Genomic DNA, 10,317 nt, shown 5'->3' with positions numbered 1-10,317 from the left:
CCTGACTCCCCCAATCCCTTTCCAGGGAGCCATGATGACACAATGGGTAAGCCAGAGTGGGTGGCCCCACAGTGGGGGATGTCACAGCATCGGAGCCTTGTGACACTGGTCCTTATTTGGTATCTTGCAGCAAACCTTTGGTCCCTGGGAGTCACCAATGGGGCTGTAAGAGGTTAGCTGTAGGGGAGGGGCACAGAAAGGGAAGAAGAACTAAGTTAGGGGTAGACATGGTGTGGGAAAGCAGGGCTGGAGACGTATTCTGTGGCATCCCTTTTATGCAGGTCACCTGGATTCCCCAGCCAATCCCCTGAAGCCCCAGAGAGACCCAGAGAGGAAGAATCTAGAAGATCCTGGTCTGGGATCCCTGGATCTAACAGGGCCCTAACAGCAGGCACTCCATGGGATCTGGGGACCATGGGCCTGTCTTACTTACAGAAGGGGGTCCTGGGTAGAATGCTGGGGTGTCTGCAAACAGATACAGGGGAGATGATGTAATACTGAGGTGAAACATACTGCATTCATATTACCTTCTGTCCAGATTGGGTGTAGGGACAGCAATGGAATCACCACATGGTGCAAGGACTCTTACATGGGAGGATGTCAGAGCTTGGAAGGACCATAGAACATAGAAGGTCAAGGTTAGGAGAGGGCCCAGAACACAACAGCAGTGCCGGAGGAAGCAGAGTTGAGAGGCCTCTTAGAATACAGAATGTCAGAGCTATGAAGTTCTAAGCTTAGAACGTCAGATATGAGAGGGCCCTTAGAACACAGAATGTCAGAGCTTGGTGGGGGAACCCTTAGAACACCAAATATCAAAGCTGGCTGGGCCCTCAGAACACAGAATGTCAGAGTTGGGAGGGGTCTTTGAGATCATCTAGTGCAACTCCCTCATTTTACAGAAGAGGAAACTGAGGCCTAAAAAGAGAAAACCTACTTACTAGCTGTGTGACCTTGGGCAAGTCATTTAACCCTGATTGTTTCCCAAATTTTTTTTAAAGAGATAGGAAATGATACCTTTCCAAGGTCACACAAGAGGTCAATGGTAGGACAGACACTAGAACCCAGACTTTCTTACTCCCAGTCCAAAGTCTTTTCCTCTCCTGCCCCTCCTCCTTCCCCACCTCCACAGACCATAGTAAGCATAATTTTGCCTCTTCTATTGGCCTTGAGGGGGAGATGAAGCAAGGCAAATCTCTAGGTGGAGGTTGGAGGCAAGATTTCTGAGTCAGAGATTTATGAATCTGTCACTTTCTGGGATTTTTTTTTAAGCTCTAGGATACTAAGACATTCGATGGACAGCCAGGAGGTGGAGGAAGGAGGTGCCCTTTGGGGGTGGGGTCAGTAAAGCCTGGAAGCTGCCAGCTCAGATAACCCTCATCCCCCAGTTATTTGTTCATTTCTCCTTCCTGTCCTGTTAAATTTTCAATTCTTTGAAAGCAGTCTTTTTTAAAAAATATATCTTTGTATCCGAAATGCCTAGCCCAGAAGCCTTGCACCTAACAGAAGCTTAATAAACGTTTCTTGTATTCAACAGAATTAATTTAGGGAAAATATTGGGATGGGGAGAGTTTTCCATCAAGAATGCTTCTCAGTATGAAACTCTCTGGGTCTTCATACAATAACAACTCAGTAAAAACAAAGCACTTTGAAAAACTCTGATCAACAGAAAAGACCAGCTAGGCAGGATTCCAGAGGAACCCCCACCTGCCCCTCCCCTCCATCTGTTGAGGGACTCATGGTATGGAAGGAGACATACATTTTCAGCCCATGTAGAAATTTGCTTACTTTGACTATGCTTTTTTGTTGCAAAGGTTTTGTTTGTCTTCTCAATGTTGGGGAGGGGGAGGGTGGGAAGAAAAAGTGCTTGCTAATTGAAAAAAAAATTTAAACAAATTTAAAAAATTTCTTGGGGTCCTGACTGCATCAGGAAATCCTCAGGACTCGGAGGGACAGGGAGGAAATGGGGATTGCTTAGTAATAATAGCTGATACTTCTAGAGCTAAAAAGTTGCAAACCAGGACATTCATCGTCTCTTTCGCTGCCCACACTAGCTCTGAGAGTAACAAACACAGCAGGTGTTATCCCCATTTAACAGAAGAAAAAACTGAGGCAGCGAAGTGAAGAGATTTGCCTTCACGTCACCCAACTCTGGGTTCACTCTGGGTCCTGGGCTTAGGACTCCCCAGACTCCGTCTCTAGCTACGCATTGAAGCTGGTTGCTAACTGAAGGTAACTTACCAAGCATTTACTAGGCACCTACTATGTGCCAGCGGCAGCTAGGTGGCCCCGTGGATAGATTACTGAGCCTAGAATCAGGAAGACCCATCTTCTAAAGTTCAAATTCAGCCTCAGACACTTACTAGCTGTGCGACCCTGGGCAAGTCCCTTCACCCTGTTTGCCTCAGTTTCCTCATCTGTAAAATGAGCTGGAGAAGGAAATGGCAAACCACTCCAGAGGCTTTGCCAACAAAACCTCAGATGGGGTCACGGAGAGTCGGAAATGACTGAAAAACGACTGAACAACAATAGATGCAGGTGTGTTAGGTATTGCGGGCTTGCAAAGACAGAAGGAAAATCACTGTCTCTGGCCATATGGAGGTTATAGTCTTCTAGACAACGTTGGCGCGGATAAGTGAAAAACGAGGTTTTAGAGGTAGGGGACCAGCCAAGGAAGGCTTCCGTCTAGAAGAAGTGCCACCCAAGACGAGCCTTGACAAAGAAAAGAAAGAATTGGAAAAGGCTGAGGTGAGGAAGGAAGCAGCCCATCTCCGGTGTACCCGGGTTTTGTTAGTGTTCTAGAAAGGAAAGACTCCGTGACCATCTTGGTCCCAAATCCCCTTATTACAAAGTAGGAAATTCAGGCTCAGAGAGGTTAACTCATCTACGCAGTAAGGAAAGGCGGCAGGACTGGAACCCCGGTGTCCTGAGTCCGAGGTTCTCTGGAAACTCCTGCCCAAGGAGGCATTCATCCTTGGGGGTCGGGTCCCCCACCCTTTCCTCTCTGGAAGCCCCTCAATGCCCCGATAGCAAAGTAAGAGGATGAGAGATAGGGCTCGGGGGAAAGCAGGGGACACCTCACGGATCGCTCCACGTGGTGGTGGGGAGAGTGGGAGGTCAGAGGAGGGATGGGGTTCCCTGGCAGGTGCTCCTGGCGTCTCTCTGGCTTGCACAGCCTGGGTCGGGTGCCGGGACGCAGGGTCAGACGATTCATGCACGTCCTTCCATCGCAGCCTTCTGGAGACCTGCACTCACCTCGAGGTGCCCTGGTTCCGCCCCTGACCCCCAGGAGCCAAGGAACTGTCGGTCCAAAGCCTTGGCCCAGCCTTCGCCTGGCCGCAGAGCAGCGCGTGCACTCGAGCCTAGGACCCAGCTGGGGTCACCCTGGCAACGCTGGGACAACTCAAGAGCAGCCTCGCGTGCGCCTCCTGGACCGGCTTGGAGCGGAGCCCAGATGGGTGGCGATGGTGGGGAGCCCTGGGGATCTCTAAGCCCAAGGAGCAAGCCTCTCTCCCTTGCCCCTCGCTCTCTACAGAGGAGGAGGGGAGGGATGGAGTGGGGAGTGGGGGCGGGACTTTGAAAAGGGCCTATGTTTCCCCTGGAGACAGTAGCTTGGCCTGGCTTGGTGCCCACAGGGCTGCCAGGGGTGAGAGAATGAGCTTTGGACTGTGAAGGAGGGAGGAAAAATGGTTACCAGGGAGTCGTAGCTGAAAAAAAGGAGTCAGGAGGTGGTCAGCAGGCATCTAACAATACTTTACAGAGCTCTCAAGTTGGCAAAGCACTTTACCCAAATGAAGGAGGCAGGCTGGTGTATTGAGAAGACTTTGGCTTAGGAGCCAGAGGCCCTGGCAGGAAATTCTCACTCTGCCACTTAAGCTGTAGGACCCAGGGCAAATCACTGACCTTTTGGGGTCCCAATCTGTAAAACTTAATGACTTCTCAAGTCACTTCCATCCCTACCTCTATGAATGCTTTAACTGGGTAACCTCTAAAGTCTAGCTACAATCCTAGGATCCTATTTGTACCTTACCCCATCTATTGGTTCAATCATCACCACAAGTTTCTCTGATAAAAGCCTAATTTCTCAGCTATCTAGGGAACTGAGTCAATTTGTAAAAGTAAGAGCCATCCCAATTGATAAATGGCCAAAGGATATGAATGGGCAATTTTCAGAGAAGAAATCAAAACTATCTATGGTCACATTAAAAAAATGCTCTAAATCACTATTGATGAGAGAAACAAAAATTAAATTAACTGTGAGGTGCCACCTCACATCCATCAGATTGGCTAACTTGACAGAAAAGGAAAATGACAAACGATGGAAAGGATGTGGAAAAATAGGTTCACCACTTCGTTGTTGATCAAGTTGTGAACTGGTCTGACCATTCTGGAGAACAGTTTTCCAGAGGGAAAACTGATGAACTCTGAGTGCGAATTAAAGTGTAATTTGTTCACTTTATTGCTTTTTTTTTTTCTGGTAACAGATAATATGGAAATATGTTTTGCATGGTTTCACCTGTATAATTGATATCATATTGCCTGCTTTCTCAACAAATGGGGAAAAGGCTGGAAGGAGGAAGAGAATTTGGAACTCAAAATTAAAAAAAAAAGAATGTTAAACATTAAATAATACAATTTTTAAAACAAAATGATACAGTTGGACAAGAAGACCTCATTGGCTCTTTCCAGATTTATATCTACGATAGTGTGATTTGAATTAAATTTATCTTTTTATGTGTCATACCTCCTACTAGATTTTATTTGTGTTTGTTTCTCTACTAATATTTAGTATAGAATTGTATACCATAGGCATTTGATAAATGCTTTCTGAATGAATGGATTAATAGCCTATAAGTCTACCCTCCTTGCAGCCATCAAAGCCCAGGTCTGACCATATCACTCCAGAGTTAAACTCCTACAGTGATTCCCTATTGTTTCTAGAGCCAAATCCAAAGTCCTTGTTTGGTATTTAAAGCCCTTCAGCAACATCTCTAGGCTTACAGCACCTCACTGTCTTTTCCTTCAAGCATACTAAGTTTCAGTCAAATTGGCTTAGTTGCGTTCCTTGTAGAAGACACTCCATGTCTTCTCTGATAGAATGTAAGCCCCCTGAGGGCAGGAGCTGTTTCCTTTTAGTCTTTGAGCCCAGAAAAATGAATCTTCTTGACTCCAGGCCCAGTGCTGTATAGCAAAGGTTATTTAGTAAGGCTATAATAGCAAGAACAGTTGGTATAAAACATTTCTCCCTCAAATCCTGGGCCACACACTCGCGGCGTTCCTTGAACCTTGATGGGGATGTAGCCAACCTGGCTCTGGGAGAGAGAGCCAGAACACACACCTTTCTTGAGTTCATGGTTGGTATTCCTCTCTGGTGTGTACTTTTAGAAGCTGCCTCCTTCTTCTGGCGACCATGTGCATCCCTTCACCATTAGTATTTCATTCTGCTCTTGGCCAGATGCATTGTCTTCTACTGATCCAGTCTCCCTGGTGCCATGGTCAGTAGAGGGAGAGGGGAGTAAAAGAGGTGAGAGAAAGCTCTCCTCCCTCTTCCCCCGAAGGCAATTCCCATTCAGGGACCTGGCTCTAACTCTCAGATTGTATCCTTGGAGCCGAAATCTCCTCCACTGGGACAATCCAACCATTGGACTGAGCAACTGCTGAAATTCCTCCAGCTATTTAATGTCCCCTGAGGCACCGTTAGCTTGTTTGGTTAGCCAACGGGCTATTCACTTCTTGACCCAATCAAAGTGGTTCACACCTTGTAAAGAGCACTGGGGAGAAACCCTGCTGAGTATCAACATTTAACACCATACTCTGTGATTACATTAGCTGAGCTGAGAGGCAATCATATTCCCCCTTCCTTACATATATATTTAAAATATACTTTTCTGTGTATGGTTGTCCACACTATTACAATGTACGTTTTTTGAGGGCAGAGATGCACTGTCTCTCTCTCTCTCTCTCTCTCTCTCTCTCTCTCTCTCTCTCTCTCTCTCCTCTCTCCTCTCTGCTCTCTCTGTCTCTGTCTCTCTCTGTCTCTGTCTCTCTCTGTCTCTGTCTCTCTCTCTCTCTCTCTCTCTCTCTCTCTCATTTGGCTTTAGAAATCTATCTTACCCAATAGGGAACTAGGAGGGAAAGGGGATAAGAGGAATGGTAATAAGAAGGAGGGCAGCTTAAGGGAGGCGGTGGTCAGAAGCAAAACATTGAGAAGGCAAGCAACATGATATCAGTTATACACGTAAAATCATGCAAAACATATTTCCATTATTAGCCATGTCGCAAAAAAAGTAAGAAAAATAAAGTACAACAGCTATACTTTAATTTGCACTCAGATTTCATCAGTTCTCTGTCTGGAAGTAGATAGCATTTTTCATCACGAGTCCTTCAGAACTGTGCTAGGTCTCAGCACAGTGCCTGGCATATAATAGGTGCTTAATAAATGTTTATTGACTGACTGACTAACCATGTCACTGAGCCCTGCTCAATAAATCCAGTGGCTCTCTGTTATGTCCAGGACCAAATATAGAGTCCTCTGTCTGGTTTTCAAAGCCCTTTTTAACCTGACCCTACTCCTACCTCTGAGGTCTTCTGACACTTTACTCCCTGCCCTCCCGCTCAGAACTTATTCTCTATGATGCAGTGACAGTGGCATCCTGGTGTTCCTCTCCGTACAAGTCCAGCCAGAGTGAAGCTGCTTGCTTCTCCTCACACTGAACACTCCATCTCCTATGCACACCTTTGTGATTACTGCTCTTCATGCCTGAAATGCTCTCCTTCCTCACCTTTCCTATTTTATTGACCTCTTTGAGGGTATGAGAGTAGTGGTATCACCAGGGCAAAGGGTGTGAACAGTTAGTAACATTCAGAGTATAGCTCCAAATTGCTTTCCAGAATGGCAATTCCAATTCACAGTGTGCCAGACAGCACATCCATGTGCCTGTTTTCCCACATCCCCTCCAACAATTGTCATTTTCCTTTTGGTCAGCTTTGCCATTCTGATAGGTACAAGGTAGACCAATGGAGTTGTTTTAATTTGCAATTTTATTAATCCTGGATTCCCTTTAGACATAACCCAAAGGACACCTTCTGCAGAAGTCCTTTCCTCTGTTTCCTTCTGAGGTTTTTTTCTGTCTATTCTGCAGCTTAAATGTGAGGCGTGTGTGGGGAGGACTAGCACCTCTGGTGTGAGGATGGCCAAGCCTGTTTCAGGGCTGCTCACCTACCCTTGGGGTCCAGCTGGCACTCAACTCTAGCATGTGCAGTGGCCATACCCCAGTAAACTGTCTCGGCAGATGGGCTAAACCAAGTACAGGATAACCTAAGGGCCTCCAACCCACTGATGAGTTAGGGGGGATGTCTACTTCAAACATGTGAAGACTTCTCCCAGTGGAATGGATTGTTCCAATGGCCATAAAGGCAGATGAAGCAGATGCTGTGGGATGCTTAGAGCTTGGTCAGACATCAAAGAGGCCAAGGGCAGCCACTGCATCTGAGGCCATTACCGGTCATCCTGACTTTTGTCCCGCAGCTGGACCTCAGTGACTCTGGAAGAGAGAGTGAGGCTGAGTGAGGACTTTGTACAATGCTGTCTCACTTAAGTCTAATTCACAAGCAAGTCAAGCTATCACCCATGATGTCACTGGTCCTCTTCAAAAAACCGAAGGACGAACATCTTAGATGTACCTATTTACTGTATTTACATGTTATCTCCTCCTTTAGAATGTAAGCTGCATGAGGACAGGGACTCCTTTTCCTTTTTCTTTGTGTTCCCAACCTTTAGCACAGTTCTTGGTATGGAATAATTACTTAATAAATGATTACTGTGGGGCAGCTAGGTGGCGCAGTGGATAGAGCACTGGCCCTGAAGTCAGGAGGACCTGAGATCAAATCTGGCCTCAGACCAAACACTTGACACTTACTAATTGTATGACCCTTGGCAAGTCACTTAACCCCAATTGCCTAAAAAATAAATGATTACTGATTGACTGATATTACCCATATTATCTTAGTATCTGCTTCACGGGGTCATTGTGAGGGTCAAATGAGCCAAGATATGTAAATGAAACTTTGAAGCTTTGTATGTGATCATTATTATTTCTCTCAAACAGATTCTTGCTGAATAACCAGTCTGGTCTCTCCTCACTGAGAAGAGTCAAGGTCCCAAATATTTCATTGCCCCTGGGGATTTCAGCCACCTTAACTACCAAGCTTCCTGTAAGATGCTAACATTGAGGTGTTCATTGCACAAGGGAGACCAGCCATTCTGGCCAGCCACCCACGCCTCTTAGGACAAATGGTTCCTCAGGTTGTAGCTGTGGTCATCAATTGTGCCTTACCAGGGACTTCGGCAAGGTTAGGAGAGGAAATCAAAACTCCTGTATATCCACTCAGTAACACCCCTGGGTCCTGTCCCTCCTGCTGGCTCCACCTCTATGAGAAATGCTCTAGCCAGGACCTAACTGGCTTACTGAGCAGGCCCCAGGGCCAGAGGAGGCTGGCAATGCCCGAGGACTAGGAAGATCTGGGGCAGATGGCTGCCTTATCTGCAGGTTGACCAGCCTCATTACAGATCTGTGGCCTTGTTCTCCCTGCAGGTCGAGACACCTGCTACATTATTCACAGGCCCAGTCTGTGCTTTGCACAGGGGCCCAATACCCCTTGCCAGGGTGACTGCTCGGGTGCCAGGTATATCAGATAATTTCCATCCACTGGCTGTCTCCCACTGCTGAAAGGGCTCCTTCTCACTCGCTTGCCAGCTTTGAATGAATTGTCCCACTCATCCTTCAAGACTAGGCTCAAATATCACAACCGTTCTGTTCCTGAGTCAGTAAATCTGCCCTTCCCCTGTAATGTCAACTTGAAAAACCTAAGATGCTATTGTTCACAACCCCTTGGGGGGGTATGGGTTAGTGCAAGCATTATGATCCCCATTTTACAGATGAGGAAACTGAGTGAGATTCAGAAAAGTTACATGACTTGTCCATGGTCACACAGTGAATGTTGAAGCAAGGTTGGAGCCCTGGTTCTCCTGATTCTAGGTCCAACATGCTCCACAATGTATGGTAGAAGCTTTTGATAGACAGGGAATGATTTGAAGATTTGGTTTCTAGCTTTGACTATATCACAAAGCTGTTGGGTTTTGGATAACTCTCTTAACTTGGGCCTCAGCTCACTTAGATGTCAAAGGAGAGGGTTGGATTGACTTCTTCAGGGTGCCTGGCACATAGGAAACCCTAAATAGATAGTCTAATCTTTGTCTATTTCTCTCCTTTCCCTCCCTCCCTCAGTCTCTTTTCTTCCCTCCCTCCCTTTCTCTCCACGTTTCTTTCCCTCTCTTTCATTTTCTTCTCTCCCTGCTCCTTTCTCTCCTCCTTCCCTTCTCCCTCTCTCTGCCCCCCTTATTTCCCTCCCTCTCTCTCTCTTTCCCTTCTTCTTTTTCCTTTCTTTCCCATCCCTCCCTCTGGCTGTCTTGCTTCCCTCCTTCCCCCTCTCCTCTCTTCCCTCTTTCCCTCCTTCTCTCTTTCCTTTTCCCCTCCTTCCCCCTCCTTTCCATCTCTTTCTCTCCTCCCTCCCTTCTGCCCCTCTTTCCCCTCCTTTCTCTCCTTCCCTCTTTCCTTCCCTCCCTTCCTCTTCGCTCTTTTTTCTCTCCTTCCCTCTTTCCTTCCCTCCCTTCCTCTTCGCTCTTTTTTCTCTCGCTCTCTCTTTCCCTTTCTTTTCCCCTCTCCCCATCACCCCTTCTTTCTTTCTCTCTCTCTCTCTAAGACTCCTCCCAGTTCTGACAATTCTTTGACTCTGTCATTCCGACCCATTAAAAATTACAAAGAAAGGCTAAAAAGTCTGTCCTTTAAGAATCTGAAGGAAAGAGTTCTTGTCTCTTTAAAAGAATAGCAGGGAGGGGAGAGGGACAGGGAAGGAAAGGGGGAAGGGGGAGCACGTAACGGAAGTAATGGACGCCGGGAACCAAACAGCTCGTCCCTCTTCAATGGAGCATGCGTGGAGACATGAAACCCAATCCCGGCAGAAGGATACCCTGCCCTTTCCTCTGCGCATGCGGGCCTCTGGGAGCTAACAACAAGGCTTTCGGAGGTGGGCGGAGACAGCCACGGGAGCTCTTCCGTCCCACATTCTCCTGCGCGCTCAGAGGCAACTCCGCCTTCCACTCCCTCCGCCCCCCTCCCGTGCGCCTGCGCACAAATCCACCCTGGCTTGGGATCTACGCTTGGCTCTTCGGGGCTGTCGAGGACCCCTTCTCCAAAAGCTTTAAAAAGTTCCAGTCTCTGGGAGTTGGGGGTGGGGTCAGGAAGTGAAAACGAGACCCTC

Source organism: Phascolarctos cinereus, unplaced genomic scaffold (genome assembly GCF_003287225.1).
Source record: "Phascolarctos cinereus isolate Bilbo 61053 unplaced genomic scaffold, phaCin_HiC Scaffold_4;HRSCAF=312, whole genome shotgun sequence".
Taxonomy (NCBI): Eukaryota; Metazoa; Chordata; class Mammalia; order Diprotodontia; family Phascolarctidae; genus Phascolarctos; species Phascolarctos cinereus.
The sequence above is the reverse complement of the archived record's forward strand: the minus strand, read 5'-3'. Positions refer to the sequence as shown.